This window comes from Thalassophryne amazonica, chromosome 6 (assembly GCF_902500255.1).
Source record: "Thalassophryne amazonica chromosome 6, fThaAma1.1, whole genome shotgun sequence".
Taxonomy (NCBI): Eukaryota; Metazoa; Chordata; class Actinopteri; order Batrachoidiformes; family Batrachoididae; genus Thalassophryne; species Thalassophryne amazonica.
The window spans coordinates 124483666-124508584 of record NC_047108.1 but is presented as its reverse complement, the minus strand read 5'-3'; the positions used below and the strand labels follow the sequence as shown (position 1 = coordinate 124508584).

The 24919-nt window shown below is 42.7% G+C and overlaps 1 protein-coding gene across 1 annotated transcript in view; it reads left to right on the top strand.

Annotated features, from left to right (window-relative positions):
* Positions 1-24919, top strand: part of agrn (agrin) — a 945905-nt gene that overhangs the window by 291521 nt on the left and 629465 nt on the right. The gene's annotated exons all lie outside the window — the stretch shown is intronic.

The window sequence follows — 24919 nt, the reverse complement described above, 5'->3', positions numbered from 1 at the left end:
TATTTTCTGAGTAATCATATATTAAGTGGATCTAACGGGTGAAACTTCCAACACCTCCTAAAAGTGATAATCATTAGCATATAACATTAAATCAGATGAGAGCTTCACTCAGTGGGTCTTCTGCAACAGGAACGTCTGATCCTTGAGGATGTTTCACTGCAACAAATGTGTTAGTCCAGGTGTTTGTCATAAAATACTCCAACCAAGCAGACGCCTTCTCCCCGACCAGCCGTATCAAGTGGACTCTGAGCTAAAGATGAGACACGGAGACGGTTAGCAGCTAATAGCTATCACTTAAAATACCCCCCCCCCCCCAATTATACAGAACTTTATGGCTTAAACAACTTAAGCTAAGATACCAGGAAAAAAAAAATTCACCCTCCGTACAGTTGTCACAGAGACAGAAACTGTGGAAAGAGATCAAAACTGTAAACATGTTTATTTCTGCTCTAAAGTTGGACATTTTAACATGGACTCCTATGGGAAAGAGCGCTGTTTTGAAGCCAGCCTCAAGCCGCCAGTCAAGGTACTACACATGATAAGCGTCTATTGGCGGCCATTTTGGACGCCATTTTGAATCTTAAACCCATGAATGAATTTAGTTTAGGCACAAATGAGTTTGCTGTGACCTTCAATGGTCTTCCCATTGAATATTTAAGTTGTTTATATGTTGTTTAAAGGTGTTTTAGTGAAAAGCCCTATTTTGGCGGTCATCTTGGACACCATCTTGGATAACTGGCACCGTAGAGACGGTGCCTGCTCCCAGACCACCAATAACCAGCAAAAATCTATTTAAGCATAAAAATTCAAAAAGAAAAAATAATATAGCACCTTCAACTGCACCACAGACTAAAACAGTTAAATGTGGTCTATTAAACATTAGGTCTCTCTCTTCTAAGTCCCTGTTGGTAAATGATATAATAATTGATCAACATATTGATTTATTCTGCCTAACAGAAACCTGGTTACAGCAGGATGAATATGTTAGTTTAAATGAGTCAACACCCCCGAGTCACACTAACTGTCAGAATGCTCGTAGCACGGGCCGGGGTGGAGGATTAGCAGCAATCTTCCATTCCAGCTTATTAATTAATCCAAAACCCAGACAGAGCTTTAATTCATTTGAAAGCTTGTCTCTTAGTCTTGTCCATCCAAATTGGAAGTCCCAAAAACCAGTTTTATTTGTTATTATCTATCGTCCACCTGGTCGTTACTGTGAGTTTCTCTGTGAATTTTCAGACCTTTTGTCTGACTTAGTGCTTAGCTCAGATAAGATAATTATAGTGGGCGATTTTAACATCCACACAGATGCTGAGAATGACAGCCTCAACACTGCATTTAATCTATTATTAGACTCTATTGGCTTTGCTCAAAAAGTAAATGAGTCCACCCACCACTTTAATCATATCTTAGATCTTGTTCTGACTTATGGTATGGAAATAGAAGACTTAACAGTATTCCCTGAAAACTCCCTTCTGTCTGATCATTTCTTAATAACATTTACATTTACTCTGATGGACTACCCAGCAGTGGGGAATAAGTTTCATTACACTAGAAGTCTTTCAGAAAGCGCTGTAACTAGGTTTAAGGATATGATTCCTTCTTTATGTTCTCTAATGCCATATACCAACACAGTGCAGAGTAGCTACCTAAACTCTGTAAGGGAGATAGAGTATCTCGTCAATAGTTTTACATCCTCATTGAAGACAACTTTGGATGCTGTAGCTCCTCTGAAAAAGAGAGCTTTAAATCAGAAGTGTCTGACTCCGTGGTATAACTCACAAACTCGTAGCTTAAAGCAGATAACCCGTAAGTTGGAGAGGAAATGGCGTCTCACTAATTTAGAAGATCTTCACTTAGCCTGGAAAAAGAGTCTGTTGCTCTATAAAAAAGCCCTCCGTAAAGCTAGGACATCTTTCTACTCATCACTAATTGAAGAAAATAAGAACAACCCCAGGTTTCTTTTCAGCACTGTAGCCAGGCTGACAAAGAGTCAGAGCTCTATTGAGCTGAGTATTCCATTAACTTTAACTAGTAATGACTTCATGACTTTCTTTGCTAACAAAATTTTAACTATTAGAGAAAAAATTACTCATAACCATCCCAAAGACGTATCGTTATCTTTGGCTGCTTTCAGTGATGCCGGTATTTGGTTAGACTCTTTCTCTCCGATTGTTCTGTCTGAGTTATTCTCATTAGTTACTTCATCCAAACCATCAACATGTTTATTAGACCCCATTCCTACCAGGCTGCTCAAGGAAGCCCTACCATTATTTAATGCTTCGATCTTAAATATGATCAATCTATCTTTGTTAGTTGGCTATGTACCACAGGCTTTTAAGGTGGCAGTAATTAAACCATTACTTAAAAAGCCATCACTTGACCCAGCTATCTTAGCTAATTATAGGCCAATCTCCAACCTTCCTTTTCTCTCAAAAATTCTTGAAAGGGTAGTTGTAAAACAGCTAACTGATCATCTGCAGAGGAATGGTCTATTTGAAGAGTTTCAGTCAGGTTTTAGAATTCATCATAGTACAGAAACAGCATTAGTGAAGGTTACAAATGATCTTCTTATGGCCTCGGACAGTGGACTCATCTCTGTGCTTGTTCTGTTAGACCTCAGTGCTGCTTTTGATACTGTTGACCATAAAATTTTATTACAGAGATTAGAGCATGCCATAGGTATTAAAGGCACTGCGCTGCGGTGGTTTGAATCATATTTGTCTAATAGATTACAATTTGTTCATGTAAATGGGGAATCTTCTTCACAGACTAAAGTTAATTATGGAGTTCCACAAGGTTCTGTGCTAGGACCAATTTTATTTACTTTATACATGCTTCCCTTAGGCAGTATTATTAGACGGTATTGCTTAAATTTTCATTGTTACGCAGATGATACCCAGCTTTATCTATCCATGAAGCCAGAGGACACACACCAATTAGCTAAACTGCAGGATTGTCTTACAGACATAAAGACATGGATGACCTCTAATTTCCTGCTTTTAAACTCAGATAAAACTGAAGTTATTGTACTTGGCCCCACAAATCTTAGAAACATGGTGTCTAACCAGATCCTTACTCTGGATGGCATTACCCTGACCTCTAGTAATACTGTGAGAAATCTTGGAGTCATTTTTGATCAGGATATGTCATTCAAAGCGCATATTAAACAAATATGTAGGACTGCTTTTTTGCATTTACGCAATATCTCTAAAATCAGAAAGGTCTTGTCTCAGAGTGATGCTGAAAAACTAATTCATGCATTTATTTCCTCTAGGCTGGACTATTGTAATTCATTATTATCAGGTTGTCCTAAAAGTTCCCTAAAAAGCCTTCAGTTAATTCAAAATGCTGCAGCTAGAGTACTGACGGGGACTAGAAGGAGAGAGCATATCTCACCCATATTGGCCTCTCTTCATTGGCTTCCTGTTAATTCTAGAATAGAATTTAAAATTCTTCTTCTTACTTATAAGGTTTTGAATAATCAGGTCCCGTCTTATCTTAGGGACCTCGTAGTACCATATCACCCCAATAGAGCGCTTCGCTCTCAGACTGCAGGCTTACTTGTAGTTCCTAGGGTTTGTAAGAGTAGAATGGGAGGCAGAGCCTTCAGCTTTCAGGCTCCTCTCCTGTGGAACCAGCTCCCAATTCAGATCAGGGAGACAGACACCCTCTCTACTTTTAAGATTAGGCTTAAAACTTTCCTTTTTGCTAAAGCTTATAGTTAGGGCTGGATCAGGTGACCCTGAACCATCCCTTAGTTATGCTGCTATAGACGTAGACTGCTGGGGGGTTCCCATGATGCACTGTTTCTTTCTCTTTTTGCTCTGTATGCACCACTCTGCATTTAATCATTAGTGATTGATCTCTGCTCCCCTCCACAGCATGTCTTTTTCTTGGTTCTCTCCCTCAGCCCCAACCAGTCCCAGCAGAAGACTGCCCCTCCCTGAGCCTGGTTCTGCTGGAGGTTTCTTCCTGTTAAAAGGGAGTTTTTCCTTCCCACTGTAGCCAAGTGCTTGCTCACAGGGGGTCGTTTTGACCGTTGGGGTTTTACATAATTATTGTATGGCCTTGCCTTACAATATAAAGCGCCTTGGGGTAACTGTTTGTTGTGATTTGGCGCTATATAAAAAAATTGATTGATTGATTGATTGAACTGGCTTGAGGCCAGTTTTTATTTTTGGGAACATCCTGATTGTGTTTTGGGGTCATCTAAGGAACCTAAAAAAGTTGGTTTGGTTTAGTCTTGGGGGTGGGGGGGTGCAAAGGTAGTGGTTGTAGCTCCCCTACTAATGGGCATACAGAGCTACACATGTAACAACACCCTTATTCCACAGAGCACCGTTCGATTACTATCCCCCACAATCCAGAAAAAGTACAAAAATGGGATGAAACGGCTTACTCCAGCATGCCTCCTATCAGGCAGGCTTCTAAAATGCAGACCTCACAACTGGCTGTCTTCTAAAGTGCATACCTGGCAATCCGCTTGAAAACAAAAGTAAAACTGAGTTCTCAGCCAGAACCACAACAAACACTTCTGCTTCAAATTTTTACCCCGATGGGGCACAATCCCATAAGATTCAAGCTGTCCTCACTAGGAATACCCTGTTTAAAGACCTTTGAACATGATTGAAGCTGTTAAGACATGAACGCTCGCAGGTGACCACATAATGATGCCGATTTGGTGAACTGAGATGAAATTTTATGAACAGCTTGAAAATTTTTACCCCAATATCAAAACTGGTGCCAATAATGGCCATAACTACTGCATATACCAAGTTTGTTCAAGAATGACAAAAGATGGATCAACATGTTACTATGACCCTTAAAAACACACCCTGATTTGCTATTCGAGATGAACTGGAAGGGAACAGAGCTCTGTAGAATGGGGGTATAAGGTGCTTTCTAGGATATTAATCAAAAAGGTCATGGAGCCACACTCTTTGAGCCAAAACCTACATCCCCAGCAAATTTCAATAAAATCTGACATATTGTGCTTGCAGGAAAAGAAACAGGACAGAAAATATTAACTCTGTGTTGGAAATTATATAATCATGCCTGAGGTGTTATTTCCTGCTGTTACCAAAAGTGTAGTCGGATCTCCTTGGAAGAAAATTCCACAATATTTCTCCATACTGTGGTGTAGCCTTGATTGTCTTCTGGTGGTTGAATTGTGTCCGAGTGACGACTCTCACTTTATCAAAGAAAATTCCAAAAGGATCACGTGGCTGTGAATTTATCTTAATGTGATGTGTTTGCAAGCAAATTCCAACTCAGTATGAAATTTGTCAGTTTTTTTTTTTTAATCCAATTCAATTAATATGATTTGTTGGGGTATTTTCTTTCTTTAATGGGATTTTTATTGTACCACATTAGTTTAGATCTACCTATGTTGGTCTCCAATAAGGAAGATTTGTGCATAAAGAGCTCATTTTGGATTATTGATGTTCCATATTGGAACTACCATTTACAATGACACACCATACAGCTGTGGGAGGAGGTTTTTAATTTTACAGTCACATAAATGGATCTACATCTTTTCTCTTTGTTGTAATTGCTATTTTTCATTCTCTCCGACAATGTCACTTTGACCGTTTCATGTTTCATTTCATTGGGTTGACGTAGATAATGACAGCAGGCAGACTGTGACATTATTCAGGCTGAATTTCTGACACTGCCAGAATTTTGTTTCATCACAAGCAGCCAAATTGGCTGTGCGTGAACGTGTCTCTGTGTGATCTACAAGCACTATTTTTGAAAAATAACTATCACAGATTTAATCACATTTCTCACACATTTGATCAAGCTGTGCAGCCTGTTGGAGTCTAAAATCGAGTTTTAGTTCAGTTTGAAATAGTGCTTTCTCATTTTTGTCATTTAAACGTGGTCTTATTGTATTATTTCAGTGGGACAGCAAACGTCACCAGGTGTTCTAAAAACAGAGGAAAAGCTTATAGCTGTAAATATCACGGTTCAACTTACAGGCGGTACTCGGAGGGTCTGACCACCCCCGTATAAACACTTACATCACCCCCCTTCCCCCACCCCCCCCCCAAAAGGTAAAACACCATTTTAGGGCCCTGTCCCACTGGGGAGAGGATTAATTGCACGTGAATTGAGTATACAAATTACAGGCGTTCGTTGTCGTCCGCAACACAAATGGCCAAAACTGACAAATGTCCCATTATGAATTAGATATATTAATAATATATAGCGAATATATGATGAACAATCACGGTTGTATAATGCATGTAGTGAGGAAACAGATCAGATGCATTGCGATTATCATGGCAGTATTACGGGTGTATTATGAATGCATCGCGCACGTGTTGCGCGTGCACGGCATCTGCATTGCGGTCATAAAAGAAGCGCACTCTGGCCGTTGTCATCACTATTCACACCAACAATACAGCCTCTGGAGCATTTGCTGGACTTGGACAAGTTGATTGGAGTAAAGAAGCAGTGAACAGGGCAGTGAACAGGCCTCTTGCTTGCCTCTACTGGTGGTTGGCTCTCACTGCGGTATTGTATCACTTCCTGTTCCGGAGCACAGCGGTGTTTTGCTGTACCTGTTAGCTGTTTAATCTGCGCAGTTAGATTGATCTAGTTAACTAGATAACGATTTGTTTCACAGTGTAATCTTCACGTGCCTTAACTAAAGCACTCCCTCTGCTGAATCACCTCTAAATTACTTACACATTATTCACTTTGTGTGTTTTTAGGAATCTACTAGCTTAGCGCAGGTACTAGCTCTTAGCCGATTTAGCATGGCGGCTTCTCCTGTCTCTCCCGCACTTTTCTGCTCTGGGTGTGAAATGTTTAGTTATTCCTCGGCCTCCTTTAGCAGTAATGGTACTTGTAATAAGTGTAGCTTATTCGTAGCTTTGGAGGCCAGGCTGGGTGAATTGGAGACTCGGCTCCGCACCGTGGAAAATTCTACAGCTAGCCAGGCCCCTGTAGTCGGTGCGGACCAAGGTAGCTTAGCCGCCGTTAGTTCCCTTCCAGCAGATCCCGAGCAGCCGGGAAAGCAGGCCAACTGGGTGACTGTGAGTTGGAAGCGTAGCCCTAAACAGAAGCCCCGTGTATACCGCCAACCCTTTCACATTTGTAACCGTTTTTGCCGACTCGACGACACACCCGCCGAGGATCAAACTCTGGTTATTGGCGACTCTGTTTTGAGAAATGTGAAGTTAGTGACACCAGCAACCATAGTCAATTGTCTTCCGGGGGCCAGAGCAGGCGACATTGAAGGAAATTTGAATGGCTAAGGCTAAGCATAAATTTGGTAAGATTGTAATTCACATCGGCAGTAATGACACCCGGTTACGCCAATCGGAGGTCACTAAAATTAACATTGAATCGGTGTGTAACTTTGCAAAAACAATGTCGGACTCTGTAGTTTTCTCTGGGCCCCTCCCCAATCGGACCGGGAGTGACATGTTTAGCCGCATGTTCTCCCTGAATTGCTGGCTGTCTGAGTGGTGTCCAAAAAATGAGGTGGGCTTCATAGATAATTGGCAAAGCTTCTGGGGAAAACCTGGTCTTGTTAGGAGAGACGGCATCCATCCCACTTTGGATGGAGCAGCTCTCATTTCTAGAAATCTGGCCAATTTTCTTAAATCCTCCAAACCGTGACTATCCAGGGTTGGGACCAGGAAGCAGAGTTGTAGTCTTACACACCTCTCTGCAGCTTCTCTCCCCCTGCCATCCCCTCATTACCCCATCCCCGTAGAGACGGTGCCTGCTCCCAGACTACCAACAACCAGTAAAAATCTATTTAAGCATAAAAATTCAAAAAGAAAAAATAATATAGGACCTTCAACTGCACCACAGACTAAAACAGTTAAATGTGGTCTATTAAACATTAGATCTCTCTCTTCGAAGTCCCTGTTAGTAAATGATATAATAATTGATCAACATATTGATTTATTCTGCCTTACAGAAACCTGGTTACAGCAGGATGAATATGTTAGTTTAAATGAGTCAACACCCCCGAGTCACACTAACTGCCAGAACGCTCATAGCACAGGCCGAGGCGGAGGATTAGCAGCAATCTTCCATTCCAGCTTATTAATTAATCAAAAACCCAGACAGAGCTTTAATTCATTTGAAAGCTTGACTCTTAGTCTTGTCCATCCAAATTGGAAGTCCCAAAAACCAGTTTTATTTGTTATTATCTATCGTCCACCTGGTCGTTACTGTGAGTTTCTCTGTGAATTTTCAGACCTTTTGTCTGACTTAGTGCTTAGCTCAGATAAGATAATTATAGTGGACGATTTGAACATCCACACAGATGCTGAGAATGACAGCCTCAACACTGCATTTAATCTATTATTAGACTCAATTGGCTTTGCTCAAAATGTAAATGAGTCCATCCCAAAGACGTATCGTTATCTTTGGCTGCTTTCAGTGATGCCGGTATTTGGTTAGACTCTTTCTCTCCGATTGTTCTGTCTGAGTTATTTTCATTAGTTACTTCCTCCAAACCATCAACATGTCTATTAGACCCCATTCCTACCAGGCTGCTCAAGGAAGCCCTACCATTAATTAATGCTTCGATCTTAAATATGATCAATCTAACTTTACTAGTTGGCTATGTACCACAGGCTTTGAAGGTGGCAGTAATTAAACCATACCTTAAAAAGCCATCACTTGACCCAGCTATCTTAGCTAATTATAGGCCAATCTCCAACCTTCCTTTTCTCTCAAAAATTCTTGAAAGGATAGTTGTAAAACAGCTAACTGATCATCTGCAGAGGAATGGTCTATTTGAAGAGTTTCAGTCAGGTTTTAGAATTCATCATAGTACAGAAACAGCATTAGTGAAGGTTACAAATGATCTTCTTATGGCCTCAGACAGTGGACTCATCTCTGTGCTTGTTCTGTTAGACCTCAGTGCTGCTTTTGATACTGTTGACCATAAAATTTTATTACAGAGATTAGAGCATGCCATAGGTATTAAAGGCACTGCGCTGCGGTGGTTTGAATCATATTTATCTAATAGATTACAATTTGTTCATGTAAATGGGGAATCTTCTTCACAGACTAAGGTTAATTATGGAGTTCCACAAGGTTCTGTGCTAGGACCAATTTTATTCACTTTATACATGCTTCCCTTAGGCAGTATTATTAGACGGCATTGCTTAAATTTTCATTGTTACGCAGATGATACCCAGCTTTATCTAGCCATGAAGCCAGAGGACACACACCAATTAGCTAAACTGCAGGATTGTCTTACAGACATAAGGACATGGATGACCTCTAATTTCCTGCTTTTAAACTCAGATAAAACTGAAGTTATTGTACTTGGCCCCACAAATCTTAGAAACATGGTGTCTAACCAGATCGTTACTCTGGATGGCATTACCCTGACCTCTAGTAACACTGTGAGAAATCTTGGAGTCATTTTTGATCAGGATATGTCATTCAATGTGCATATTAAACAAATATGTAGGACTGCTTTTTTGCATTTGCGCAATATCTCTAAAATTAGAAAGGTCTTGTCTCAGAGTGATGCTGAAAAACTAATTCATGCATTTATTTCCTCTAGGCTGGACTATTGTAATTCATTATTATCAGGTTCTCCTAAAAGTTCCCTGAAAAGCCTTCAGTTAATTCAAAATGCTGCAGCTAGAGTGCTAACAGGGACTAGAAGGAGAGAGCATATCTCACCCATAATGGCCTCTCTTCATTGGCTTCCTGTTAATTCTAGAATAGAATTTAAAATTCTTCTTCTTACTTATAAGGTTTTGAATAATCAGGTCCCATCTTATCTTAGGGACCTCATAGTACCATATCATCTCAATAGAGCGCGTCGCTCTCAGACTGCAGGCTTACTTGTAGTTCCTAGGGTTTGTAAGAGTAGAATGGGAGGCAGAGCCTTCAGCTTTCAGGCTCCTCTCCTGTGGAACCAGCTCCCAATTCAGATCAGGGAGACAGACACCCTCTCTACTCCCATGATGCACTGTTTCTTTCTCTTTTTGCTCTGTATGCACCACTCTGCATTTAATCATTAGTGATTGATCTCTGCTCCCCTCCACAGCATGTCTTTTTCCTGGTTCTCTCCCTCAGCCCCAACCAGTCCCAGCAGAAGTCTGCCCCTCCCTGAGCCTGGTTCTGCTGGAGGTTTCTTCCTGTTAAAAGGGAGTTTTTCCTTCCCACTGTTGCCAAGTGCTTGCTCACAGGGGGTCGTTTTGACCGTTGGGGTTTTTCCGTAATTATTGTATGGCCTTGCCTTACAATATAAGGCACCTTGGGGCAACTGTTTGTTGTGATTTGGCGCTATATAAATAAAATTGATTTGATTTGAACAGGGCGAGTGGAGAAGTCAGTGGATCGCTTCAGAGCGCAGCTCGTCTGAACAATTATAACAATAAGTTAAATCTGTTATAAACACAGGAACAAATACTGTAACAGCTGCAGACATAAGGAAAAAACACGCAACTGTTTTATCAAGCCATGACAATGTAAGTCATATAATTACCTTTTAAGATGGATCAAAATGCTTTCTGCAGCTTGTTAGTCGTGCACGCGTGCGTGAACGGCCCAGCTGCAGCTTTCTCTGTGATTCAGGAGGTGATTAGAGCCGTTTTCAACAGGCAATTTGCAGAATAAAATGATTAATCCACCATGAAATAATTACTTTATATAGGCAGCATCCAGCGCAGAGCACGTGGCAGCTGGTAGAACATAGAACGGCGTCCAGCTGTGAACACAGCGCATCTAATTTGCATCCACTGCAAATCAGATGCAAAGCAGACGTAATAAAAACGCTTTATTCGTGGCCAGTCTGTAAGCAGTCACTACAACTTATTTTAGTTTGTGATGTGGACATGATGGGAATGCAAAATATCTGTTTTACACACTGTCCCAGCCTGCTGCCAAGCCACAAATCCCTGTCAGTTGCGGATATCAGCAGATGACGGCGAATATACAGCGCATAGATTGAGTATGTTTGTGTATGTATTGTGTATGTATGGAGGATGTAAGGCGGATGTCATCCGCAGCCAAAATTTTGTGCAGCTCAAAAATCCTGGAAACGGAAAAACGTGCCTCTGCAGATAATTGCGGACGTGTGCGGGTGTCAGCCAACTCATACAAGCATGTTTCACGCATATTGCGGATGTTAAGCGAATATCAGCCAATTTTGTGCACAATCCATACGCAAATCCTCCTAAATGCCTGTGGGACAGGGCCTTTAGGAAGTTTAAAATATTTATATATACTTTATGGCTGAAACAGTTAGTCAAGTAACTTGAATAATTCAATTACAAAAAATGTTCGAGGCAAATTATGTGCATCAAAGCTTTGTTTAATGTCATAGTACATATGCCGGGCCTGTGTGTGGCGCTGTAACATCCCCAGATAAACAAACGAAGACTAGAGCACGCATAAGCCGTGTAAGCGCTAATCAAATTAGCACAATAGCTACAGCTTTCCAACACGACACACAAAGTGAAATAAAGCCTTTTAGGAGAAAAACGGTCCACGGTGATCTTCTGAAATAGCTTACTGCGCATTTAAAGCGAAGCAGTGTGTTTGTTTGTTTTTTAAATCACAAACCGTTTTGTCTGCTACCTGCTCTCTGCTGTATGTGGGAAGTGGCTATTCGTGCGGCGGCCGGTGGCTGCCTCTCTGTGCCCGCTGTGAGCGGCTCAGCTCTGCCCTCACAGCTCCATCCCCGGACACACTGAAGAAGTCCACTCTTCCTTCTGTGTTTTGCTCAGACTCGCACTGAGTGTTTCACTTTTTAATTTTCGCTTTTTTGGGCAACACACAATGCTTCACAAACAAGGTAACAAATAAAATAATAATAATAAAAAAACTGACTGCGACGCTTGCATGTTCAACCTCCAGCTGAAATGCTTCTGTTGAATCACAGAGAAAGAGGGATTAAAAAAAAAATCACGCTGGGACCCAGTTCACCAACCTTAAAATAAATAAATAAATAATAATAAGTAATCGATAGCTGCAGCCCTAATATACTTCTTCATTTGTAAATCTTACAATATATTTCCCATATTCATGCTGAGAAGAACTTTGACAACCATTTTTTTTTTTTTATTCATAGTTCATCGTTGCATTGGTTAATATAAGCAAGTAGATATCTAACTTATGGAATAATTTTATATTCTTCCCTTCAGTTTTTCTGAATTCGATTGTATTGTGTGTACGGGTGAATGCGAACATTAGCTAGTTCCTAATTTTGCCTTAAGTTATGGTTTGATGAGCAAAAGCTAACATTTGGCTTCCCTAGCATTTGCTAACTAATATTAAATTAGGGTCTCCGATAGATAACTAAGACAGCAAGAAGGTCATGGGATTGATTCCCAACTGTGGCCTTTCTGTGTGGAGTTTGTGTGGGTTCCCTCCGGGTGCTCCAGCTTCCTCCCACATCCAAAGACATGCAGATTTGATGAATTGGAAACTTTAAATTGTTTGTAGGTGTGTGTTTGTTTGTTTGTTTATCTATATGCGGCCTTGCGACATACTGACGTCCTGTCCAAGGTGTACCCCGCCTCATGCCCTATGACTGCTGCGATAGGCTCCAGCCCCTTTTGACCCTGAATTAGAAAATGGATGGATAGATGGATAGATAACGACACCCCTGGTTGTGACTGTATACCATATTTTAGTATAAGTTGCACCATTTTCTGTATCATGACCCGTTTAATTTGGGATTTTTGTGTATTGTGGTGTGCTTTGTATATCTGGCATTTATTCTTTTATGTTTGTAATTTATGTTGTTGAGTGCTTTGATTCCTGGGAAAGTCCGACATGAATATTTATTATAATCATTAAAAATGAATGCACGATTTTTTTTTTTTTTTTTTGGTATTTAAGTGGCACGTACAGTATGAGTCGCAGGATCTCTCAAACTAGTAAAAAGAAAAAAAAAGCAACTTATGAGTATGGTAATTCAACCTTTGGTAAACAGCCTACAGACTCTGAAGCGATGTGTCTTATAATCTGGTTCCAATCACATGAGTGTGTTGGATAGAGTCGAGTCCGACTCAGTGGGCGTGTCTCATAGAGCAATCAGAGATTCCAATATGGACTTTAGCCACAAATGTCGCAGAAGCCTAAATAAGCAGTTCCATACCTAAATTTTGCTTAAAGCTGGTGAGCAATGTATAAACGTACTTTTCAGAAACTGTGTCGGTCATGAAACTTTCTACCAAAACTCCAACTCCAAAATGGAAACAAAAAATCGAATCCGTTAAGTCGGACTTCAACCCAAGTTGAAAAAGTGCAGCTCATAGCCCCTCCCACTTGGATGATGCAGGTTTTCTTTGAAACCAATCACCACACCAGGTGGTTTTTACCTGGGAGGAACTCCTAACATTTAAAATCGCAGACGGAGGCACTCAGTAGCAAGGAAAACGTGCGCCATCGTGGCCCTTCAAGGCACACTGTCACCCATCCTGATTCCAGCCGCAGTGTGTTTACATACGTCACATACGAAAAGGCTTCAGGTAGCCGATCTGCTCTGTGTCAGTCTGATCCAGTCAGATCGCAGAAGCTAAGCAGTGCGGGGCCTGGTTGGTACTTGGATGGGAGACCTCTTTGGAACACCAGTGGCTGTGTGTGTTTCTCCAGGTTACACTGGAGTTGTCAGGAAGGGCATCCGGTGTAAAACTTGTGCCAAATACTGATGCTGATCTGGCTATATCCGCTGTGGTGACCCCGATCAATACGGGAGCAGCCGAATGGACAACAACAACACATGAAAAGGCTTCAGCTGGTTAATTGTCCAGTCTACACTTTGCTGATGGAGCTGGTGTTTCTTCCGCTGCACACGTAGAACAGAGTCTCGTTTCACTCAAACTGACTTGCTAATATTCTGTGCACCTTGTGTGCATTTACACCTGGATTTTATCGTCGCTTGGTCAGAATCGAGTCCAGCAGACACGGGATGCATTTTAAACACCTGGCGCTAAGCAGGTCATTCATTTTCCTGACTGTGATTGCAGCCAGAAAACAGATATTTCGTCATTGTGGCCCCTTATTTTCATTAGGCTTCTACTTCCAGCACAAAGCCTCGTCTCACTGTGTTCTTATCAAAAGGAGCTGGAATTATTTACTTGGAGATAGAAAGAGGAGAGCACAGAAGCTGTCTTGTTTGAGGGAATAACATCAGGGCACGCTGTCTTATTAGGCATATAAATAATTTAATGTTGTTTCATTTACAGTCTGCATCTCAACAAGGGGTAGTTTCTTACCGATTAATATTCCCTCTGTGCGCTCGAGCTAAGATGATCAAGCTCGGCGTGCGGAGAGAGAGAGTGAATTGGAAAGGAGGAGAAAGTTCATTTCTGTAAATGCAAATTAAACGGTCTCGGCGTGTAGCTTATCACTGTCAGCTTTGATGCTCGAAGCAGATCAGGTAGTTTCTGCCTGCGTGCAGTTTGGGTATGTCACAGCCACACACGCTCAACTCTCACGCTTTTGCTAAACAGCGGTAAAGGAAGGAGTAATTACATGTTCAGTGAAAGCGGTATAATGGAACACAAAAGGATTCGCCGTTACGTGGCGTGTAAGCTCTTTGATGGAACTGGAAACACCAATGTAGAGTGTTTCTTGTTCACATCAGCATGCACAATCACGCTGTTCTGATGGCGTTCATGCAGCTCATTAAATAACGGAAGCACTTTATGTGCAAGACATATGAACGTTCCTTCACGTTTCATGTCTTGGCATCGTGTCCCCAAGGATTTAACCATTATTCACTTTTGAAATCACAGTTTCGTGTATCTCTGACTCTTAATTTATGGCCAGCTCAGTGCATGGAGACGATCAGTAATCACATATAGATCTGTGAATATTATTTCACTCAATACAATTTTTTCTGTTTTGTCAGCTCTTAAATTTTGGATTTTTATACATCGTTGTGACTCGAGGTGGGAGATATAAACAATATATTCGGTTCATGGTATAGATTTTTGCTGATGGTAGAGGTTTAGGCTCCACTTGCAGTAATGCTTGTTGATGACGTCATTGTATTTTCCTCAGTGACTCTGAACGACTGGAAAAGGCTGCACTCAGTGCTTTGGACACAGGCTCCATCTCCACCTCGACAGATTAAAACTTCTTGTAAGAGTGTAAAATTATATAAATTATTTTAACCCTCTGGAGTCGCCTGACTGAATTCATCATGTAAAAGTCACACAAAGTCGTATCAATTTGACGAGTTAACACTCAGCCTCGGCTCGTGTGTCATACATCACACTGACAAAGTCAGGAATCTTGGGTTAATTTTTGATCCTTCATTGTCCTTTGACCTCCACATTAGAAATATTACTAGGACTGCTTTCTTCCACCTGCGAAATATAGCAAAGGTTCGTCCCATCCTGTCTATGGCCGATGCTGAGACCCTGATCCATGCATTTTTCTCTTCTAGATTGGACTACTGCAATATTGTATTTTCTGGTTTACTGCAGTCCAGCATTAGGGCTCTCCAATTGCTTCAAAATACTGCTGCCAGACGTTTGACATGAAGCAGAAAGTTCGACCACATTACACCCATTTTGGCATCTCTTCACTGGCTTCCTGTCCCAGTGAGATCAGATTTTAAGGTTCTGCTGCTAGTCTATAAAATTGTTCTCAGACTGACACCTCCCGAGCTAGCTGACCTAATTAAACCTTACGTACCGCCCCGGGCTTTGCGTTCTCAGGGTGTAGGACTACTTTGTGTCCCTAGGGTGAATAAGAAGTCTGCAGGTCACAGAGCTTTCTCTTATCGTGCCCCTGTTCTGTGGAATGATCTCCCTGTGTCAATAAAACAGTCAGATTCTGTGGAGACTTTCAAGTCCAGACTTAAGACGCACTTACGAGGTCTGTCAATAAAGTATAGGTCTTTTTTTATTTTTTTCAAAAACTATATGGATTTCATTCATATGTTTTTACGTCAGACATGCTTGAACCCTCGTGCGAATGCGTGAGTTTTTCCACGCCTGTCGGTGATGTCATTCTCCTGTGAGCACTCCTTGTGGGAGTACTCAGCCAGCCCCTCGTCGGAATTCCTTTGTCTCAGAAGTTGCTGAGAGACTGGCGCTTTGTTTGATCAAAATTTTTTCTAAACCCATGAGGCACATCGAAGTGGACACGGTTCGAAAAATTAAGCTGGTTTTCCGTGAAAATTTTAACGGCTGATGAGAGATTTTGAGGTGATACTGTCGCTTTAAGGACTTCCCACGGAGCGAGACGTCGCGCAGCGCTCTCAGGCGCCGACGTCAGCCTGTTTCAAGCTGAAAACCTCCACATTTCAGGCTCTATTGATCCAGGACGTCGTGAGAGAACCGAGAAGTTTCAGAAGAAGTCGGTTTCAGCATTTTATCCGGATATTCCACTGTTAAAGGAGATTTTTTTAATGAAAGACGTGCGGGCGGATTGCATCGTCGGCTCGCAGCCGCCGCGACGCTCCGCCACAGGAAAAACACCTCTGTTGGAAGCCTTAAGGACAAGTTGGAACATGTCCAGCTGTTAAACAATTTCTCATATACTCACTCCACTGAAAGCCATCAAAAGCCGCCTGGATTTTACAAATGGTTATCAACACGGAGGTGTTTTTCCTTTTCCCCCACAACATGAGCCAATCAGGATCATCAACCCACATGGTGGTGTCTCTGAGGTCATTCAGGACAAAACGCCACCAAAAGCAGACAAACTAACACTGCCTCCTGCTGTACAGAAGCAGGAATGGCAAAAGGAGATTATTCCAATGCACAAAAACACGTCTAACAAGTCAGAGAATCAGGTGCTCAAAATTAATTATATTATCTGTTTTTGTTTTTTGTTGTTGGTTTTTATTTGTTTATTATAATCAATTTAGCTTTGCAAAGGGACTATATAACCCATTCAGAAACACTTCCATTATAACTTTTACACTTAAGTTTATATTGTGATATATACCGTTACCGTGAAAGGATTCAGTTTATATCGTGATATGAATTTAAGTCATATCACCCAGCCCTAATTGTGACATACTTTTTAATTGCTATTTATTCTTTTGTGATTGGTGTTTACAGTATTTTGTTTAGTGTTTTGATTCCTGGGGAAACACTATATCAATAATTATTATAATTGTATTTTAATAATAATATTATATGTAAGCAGGGGTGGTGGCCAAGTGGTTAATGCGATTGGTTTTAGTGCAGAATGTTCCGGGTTCAAATCCCACCCCTGCCACATTTCTCCACGTAATGTGGAGTTGTGTCAGGAAGGGCATCCGGCGTAAAACCTGTGCCAATTCAACATGGACTCCCCAGGAACCTACGCTAGGATCCTGTTTGTGGACTTCAGCTCTGCATTCAACACCATCCTTCCAGCTTTGCTCCAGGACAAGCTTTCTCTGCTCCACGTGCCCAACTCCACCTGCAGGTGGATCACAGACTTCCTGATGGACCGGAGTCAGTGTGTGAGGCTGGGAAAGAATGTTTCGAACACTCTGGCTCTCAGCACAGGATCTCCACAGGGCTGTGTCCTTTCCCCTCTGCTCTTCTCCCTCTACACTAACTGCTGCACCTCCAGTCACGACTCTGTAAAGCTCATCAAGTTTGCGGATGACACCACCCTCATCGGACTCATTTCGGATGGGGATGATTCTGCCTACAGGAGGGAGGTGGACCGGCTGGTGACCTGGTGCAGCAGCAACAACTTGGAGCTCAACGCCCAGAAAACAGTGGAGATGATCGTGGACTTCAGGAAAGCCACAGCCCCCCCGCCCTCCCTCGCCCTCACCAACAGCCCCATCACCACTGTGGTCTGTCACCGCTTCCTCGGCACCACCATCACCCAGGACCTCAAGTGGGAGTCAACTATCAGCTCCCTCATCAAGAAGGCCCAGCAGAGGATGTACTTCCTGCGGCAGCTGAAGAAGGCCAAGCTGCCTGTCCAGCTGATGGTGCAGTTCTACACGGCCATCATCGAGTCCATCCTCTGCTCCTCCATCACAGTGTGGTACACCGGGGCCACAGCCAGGGACAGACACAGACTGCAGAGCATTGTGGCCTCTGCTGAGAAGGTGATTGGCTGTAGCCTTCCACCTCTCCACGACCTGCACGTCTCTAGGACTCTGGGCCGAGTAGGTCGGATCACAGCTGACCCTTCTCACCCTGCACACGGTCTATTCAAACCACTCCCCTCGGGCAGGAGGCTACGGTCCATCCGGACCAGAACCTCTGCCGTTAGACTCATGAACTCCTCATAACTCAGTCACCTTAAGCTTAACTCTGTCACTTTATCATTTTATCACGGGTCACTTTAGACAGTGTACTTTGGTTTTTAATTGCACTCCTCCCACTGCACTGTTTTTTCTGTTTCTCTGTTTTTCTGTTGCACACAGCCTTTCATATTTCATATTTCTTTTTTTTTTTATCTTATATTTTATCTTATTTTGACACATATGTTATATTTTATCCTAGCATTTTATCTCTTGTTAATGTTGCACCATTGTACCGAAGCAAATTCCTAGTCTCTGAATCCTGTTCACTGGCAATGGCAATAAACTTCTTCTGATTCTGATTCTGATTCTTTTCACAGAAAGTCATTGCAGCGGTACCCAGAGATCCTCCCAAGACACAAAGTCATTTTCAGTCACTGGTTAGGATCCAAGCCTCACAATTTGTAAGACAGGAAGTGCCACGATCTTAAAAACATGGACCTGCATTCTCCTGCAAATGTATCAGCATCACCCGACTCCTTTGTCCAGAGTCCTCAGGACTCCATCATCTTTTACTAGACATGAATGTCACTACCGAGATAACAACAAGTCCAGGAAGTCGTTAAAATTCTGTATCCTGCCTTAATCCAGGACAAGTACAGACGTAGGCACTCCACCCCCTCACTTAGCTTCTCGAGTGTTGCAGTCAGTGAATTGATCCCAAGAGGTTAGAGAGGTGGGCCTGTGATGAGAGGATCCTCGGTTTTGTTCCCCACAACACAGGCAGCTCATCAAGGTCTTTAATAGCAGCAAGTCCTTAATAGGGGTGCAAAAAAAAACAAACAAACAAAAAACAAAAAAACAAAATGTGAAATCGAAAACCCCCAATATTTTACATGTACCAAACATGAACTTTTCTCATGCTATTATTCAGTCTTGGAAACATGGCATTAATGTACCATGATTTGAAATGGACCACAGCTGTCCTGAACTGTTCAGGATGGGGTACCATTGAATTCCTACTTGTCAGGCTTTGGGTCCTGTTTGCTGCTTTCCTGGTTTTGGTTTGCTTATATTGTTTTGTCTCTTGCTGGGGGGTTTTTCCTGTCTGGATCTGTCTGTCGCTTTCTCTGTTGTCTGTCTGTGTTTTCTGGTGGTGGGTGTGTCCTTCTCCCTGGCCACTCCTTCTTTCTGGGGCGTTCCACACACACCTGCTCTCAATCTGTACCTCATCACCTGGGTGTACATAAGCTCCTTTGTTTGCCTCATTTCTTTGCCAGATTGTTGTGCCTTGTGCCTACTGCCCAGCTCTGTATTGTATTCTTGTCCTTCCTGCTTCACGTGTGTTACGCCTACCTGCCTGTATCCTCGACCACGCCTACTGCCTGATGTTTCTGTTTGTATCACTCTTGTTGGACTGCCTTTCCGTGTACCAAACCACGTTTACTGTTTCAGTAAACTGCTGTGTCTTACAGAGCTTGTTGTCAGAGTCCTGCATTTGCGTCCAGCCTATTCCACCCTTCAGACCTGTCACTACTCCTCAAATCTTCTCTTTTTCTGGCTTTTTTAATAGCAGCATGCTGACATCAGTGTGTGTTCATGTGAGACCACTGTAAAATGCTCTCAGCGTCTGCATCAGACTGAAAAGCCCTGTAGAAATGTGGTCCATTTACCTTTTATCATAGCATCATCCACAGTGTCGAGGTTGGTAAAGCTTTCCTCCTCGACCAAGGTGCCTAAGATGCGGGACTCTACAACCCTACCCAGTGCCCAGTCCATGCAGTCATTGAACAATGTAGGACCCAGACCATGTCCCTGAGGAACGCCAAGATTCACTGGGAAGAAGTCAGATTGTCTGTACCTGTGTACAAACTGGTCATGATATACAACAACTTGTTAGTGCTCTCAGAAATTTTCAGGATGTCCGTCAGAACAGAGAACTTGGTCAACTGAATTACACACTTCATGAAAATCAACATAGGCGGCAAACAATCACTGTTGATACTTGATTAATGAACATATTCTCCTGCTAACTTCGGTACATAATCTAAATTTTGTTTCTGTCTGAAGGTGAACTTCATTTTGTAGCTCTGGTTTTGAGGAAAATTCTGGATATGTCATCTGTTGTGTGGATGTTTTGGTTGTCATAATAACATTACTCAGAGAAGCAGCTTGTATTTGTCCTTCATCATTCCCTTCTTTTGCACCTCCTACTTTGTCTTGTGGAATCCAAGTTCATCGGAGGTTAATGCTGTTAGCCATGAACAGCTGTGATTGGCGCTGGCCTTTTTTTTCCACTGGAAGCCTGCTGGTGATTTCATTGCTTGATGATGGGGAATATCTGGAAATATTTTGGACATTTCAGCAATGTCTGACTTATGTTGACTGGAGCAAGACAAATGGCCCACCTGCGAGCATCGCACACTGTAGCCACTGGGTGAGGAATCTGGGCTTCACTCCACAGGTGCAGCTGCATGGCTCGATGCACATGAAGAATCCAGCATGGCCTTCTGATGTCAACCTAATGTCCCTGAAAGCTGAATTATGTGGTCTTGAATTCATAATTCATGTCAGAATCCATTGCACTCACACAAAGTGAGTCATGCTGCAGTATCGTTTTGATGGAATAACCCACATTGTACCGATTTACCATCAACCACACATGCACCAAAACAAAACAATGCGGCCAAAATACTGTACGGTATCCAAGACCCAACCTCCACTGCAGAAAAAGTTAGCCAGCGCAGAAGTGGCAAATCCTGCAGTTCCTTGAATTGCCACGTGAGGTTGGCTGCAAAAGTGAATCACTCCCTATAGAAGCCCTGGGCCCAGTTTCATAAAGCAGTCTAATCCAGTTTAGTCGAATAAACTCACTTAGTTGACTAGTTTTTTGACATTAGTTGTTGCACAAAGCACTTAGTTGGCTGAAGTTTCACTTTACCCGACTAAATTTTTTAGCCTGGTTACAGAGGAGGCTAATCTTATTTTTGTTGATAAAACTTCAATGTCTTATCTCAAAAAATGCCAGCTACCATGTATCACCACATGAAGGGCCACTCAAAACCACCCTTACATCACTCGTATTCCTTCAAAAGGAGAGCTTCCTCTGCTTTTGGCTGTGGTTGCAGCAGACGAGTATCATGATGTGTTTGTGACAGTTCTCACATGAGCCACCAGGTGTCGCTGTTACACTGAGCAATGTTGCATGTACAAAAAGGATCATGAAAGTGTAGAAGAAGAAACTGCTAGGCTAAGTGCTAAGCACATCATTTTGCAGTTCATATGGGTCCGTAAATGTTAATAAAGCCAGTTAACAAAACAAAGGCTGGATAGTTCATGACACCGACCAACCCGGAAGTAAACAAAACCATCGTGCATGGAGCCGTCTCTTGGCAACGGCACGCGCGAGGCTGTTATGCATGTGAAAACAGTCGACTAAGGTAAGACAACTAATCTACAAGTTTAGCCATCGATGTGAAACAGTGATTAGATGGACAGTGTTGGGTGACTAACTGTAATCCACTAAGAAAGTTTAGTAGACTGAAAGATTAGGTTGCTTTATGAAACCAGGCCCTGGTTAGAATTCTGAGCTTTACAGTAGAAATAAACATGTTCACAGCCTGGTGCAAAAATGATTTTGGTGACAACTGTATGGCAGGTGAATTTTTTAAATAACCCCTCAGTTTAAGCTACACTCAACAAAAATATAAACGCAACACTTTTGGTTTTGCTCCCATTTTGTATGAGATGAACTCAAAGATCTAAAACTTTTTCCACATACACAATATCACCATTTCCCTCAAATATTGTTCACAAACCAGTCTAACTCTGTGATAGTGAGCACTTCTCCTTTGCTGAGATAATCCATCCCACCTCACAGGTGTGCCATATCAAGATGCTGATTAGACACCATGATTAGTGCACAGGTGTGCCTTAGACTGCCCACAATAAAAGGCCACTCTGAAAGGTACAGTTTTGTTTTATTGGGGGGGGATACCAGTCAGTATCTGGTGTGACCACCATTTGTCTCATGCAGTGCAACACATCTCCTTCGCATAGAGTTGATCAGGTTGTCAATTGTGGCCTGTGGAATGTTGGTCCACTCCTCTTCAATGGCTGTGCGAAGTTGCTGGATATTGGCAGGAACTGGTACACGCTGTCGTATACGCCAGTCCAGAGCATCCCAAACATGCTCAATGGGTGACATATCCGGTGAGTATGCCGACCATGCAAGAACTGGGACATTTTCAGCTTCCAAGCATTGTGTACAGATCCTTGCAACATGGGGCCGTGCATTATCCTGCTGCAACATGAGGTGATGTTCTTGGATGTATGGCACAACAATGGGCCTCAGGATCTCGTCACGGTATCTCTGTGCATTCAAAATGCCATCAATAAAATGCCTCTGTGTTCTTCGTCCATGACAGATGCCTGCCCATACCATAACCCCACCGCCACCATGGGCCCTTGATCCACAACATTGACATCAGAAAACCGCTCACCCACACGATGCCACACACGCTGTCTGCCATCTGCCCTGAACAGTGTGAACCGGGATTCATCCATGAAGAGAACACCTCTCCAACGTGCCAAACGCCAGCGAATGTGAGCATTTGCCCACTCAAGTCAGTTACGACGACAAACTGGAGTCAGGTCGAGACCCCGATGAGGACGACGAGCATGCAGATGAGCTTCCCTGAGACGGTTTCTGACAGTTTGTGCAGAAATTCTTTGGTTATGCAAACCGATTGTTTCAGCAGCTGTCCGAGTGGCTGGTCTCAGATGATCTTGGAGGTGAACATGCTGGATGTGGAGGTCCTGGGCTGGTGTGGTTACATGTGGTCTGCGGTTGTGAGGCTGGTTGGATGTACTGCCATATTCTCTGAAACGCCTTTGGAGATGGCTTATGGTAGAGAAATGAACTTTCAATACACGAGCAACAGCTCTGGTTGACATTCCTGCTGTCAGCATGCCAATTGCACCCTCCCTCAAATCTTGCGACATTTGTGGCGTTGTGCTGTGTGATAAAACTGCACCTTTCAGAGTGGCCTTTTATTATGGGCAGTCTAAGGCACACCTGTGCACTAATCATGGTGTCTAATCAGCATCTTGATATGGCACACCTGTGAGGTGGGATGGATTATCTCAGCAAAGGAGAAGTGCTCACTATCACAGATTTAGACCTATTTGTGAACAATATTTGAGAGAAATGGTGATATTGTGTATGTGGAAAAAGTTTTAGATCTTTGAGTTCATCTCATACAAAATGGGAGCAAAACCAAAAGTGTTGCATTTATATTTTTGTTGAGTGTATTTTAAGGTATGAACTTAGGAATAATTAGGAGTGCTGAGTGACAGCTGTGTCAGGGCCCTGCTAGCAGTGGCTGCTAACAGCTGTGAACGTCTCCTTTTTGAGCATTTTATTCCTAATATTTGTGATAATTTAGCTTGCTGTACGGTTAATTGTACTAACAGACCATCAAAGAAGTCAGTGCTCCAGTATATCAGTTGAGTGAAATTTTTGTATAATTTATATAGGTTTGTGCCACTGTTACATATTATATGTTAGCATCACTAATTAGCAGGTAGCTTGGTGACATTAGGTCCACTGGCGGTGCAATGGTTACTAAGGCGTTATGCTTGTCGTCAGACATTTTAATAACTGCACTCGAGCCTCCATTTGTCATAACCACCTCCCAGTCCACAAAATATGCTTTAATTAAACACCCAAACTAAAGTTAGCCTTTTACACTTAGGGTCCATTCACACCATAATGTGAAGTGTCTGATGAATCACAAGAATCTCCGTGAAATGCCAATGAAGGCTCGCTCCAGGGGTCCAGATTTCCTGCATGTGTAGAACCTCAATAAGGCAGCAATAGCAAGCGATGCAATCACAGAGTTACAGAGAGTACATATAGGCAACATCATGTGGCGTCTCTAACGTTGAATTCACTTAGTGCACCACCAAGCTGTGCTACTGCTCCACAGAGTGGACTAAAAATGCGCCCACCCTCCAACAGTGGAAGGTAAACTATGTCCCTTCTGAGTTAGTAAACTGTTGCCAAATGTCAAGCGTCACCACTACAGTGGTGCCCTCTGCTGGGCTGTGCCAACCTGCACTGATGACAGGAAATCTGGACTCCTGGAGCGAGTCTTCGCTGGTGTTTTAGCATAAATGTTGAAGATTTTAAACATGTTGAAAATTTTTCCGGGACCACAATGAACATCAATGTTGCCCGACTGACGCCATCTTATCTCCTGCTGAGCCTGGTGGACATCGGCACTGGTCAACGACAAACAACTTTTCACTCTCTGTCAACAAATGCTGGGTTTATCGTCAGCGTGTGAATGGGCCATTAACTTTGCTTGGTTGGTAACTGCGGGTTTTGGGGTGGGGATCTTTTCAGACGTCATTCGTCACACTGCTCCTCAGCCCTGCCCACACACCACTTCATTACCCATTTATGCGTAGGCCAGGCGTTGGACGAACTCTGGCACTGCTACAATGGTGATATCTGGACCCGGCCAATTTGAGTGTTAAAACTGAGGGGGAGGTGATGGTCTTGTGGTTAAGATGTTGGGCTTGAGACAAGAAGATCCTCGGTTCAAATCCCCGCCTGACTGGAAAATCACTAAGGGCCCTTGGGCAAGGTCCTTAATCCCCTATTGCTCCCAGTGAGTAGCGCCTTGTATGGCAGCACCCTGACATCGGGGTGAATGTGAGGCATTATTGTAAAGCGGTTGAGCATCTGATGCA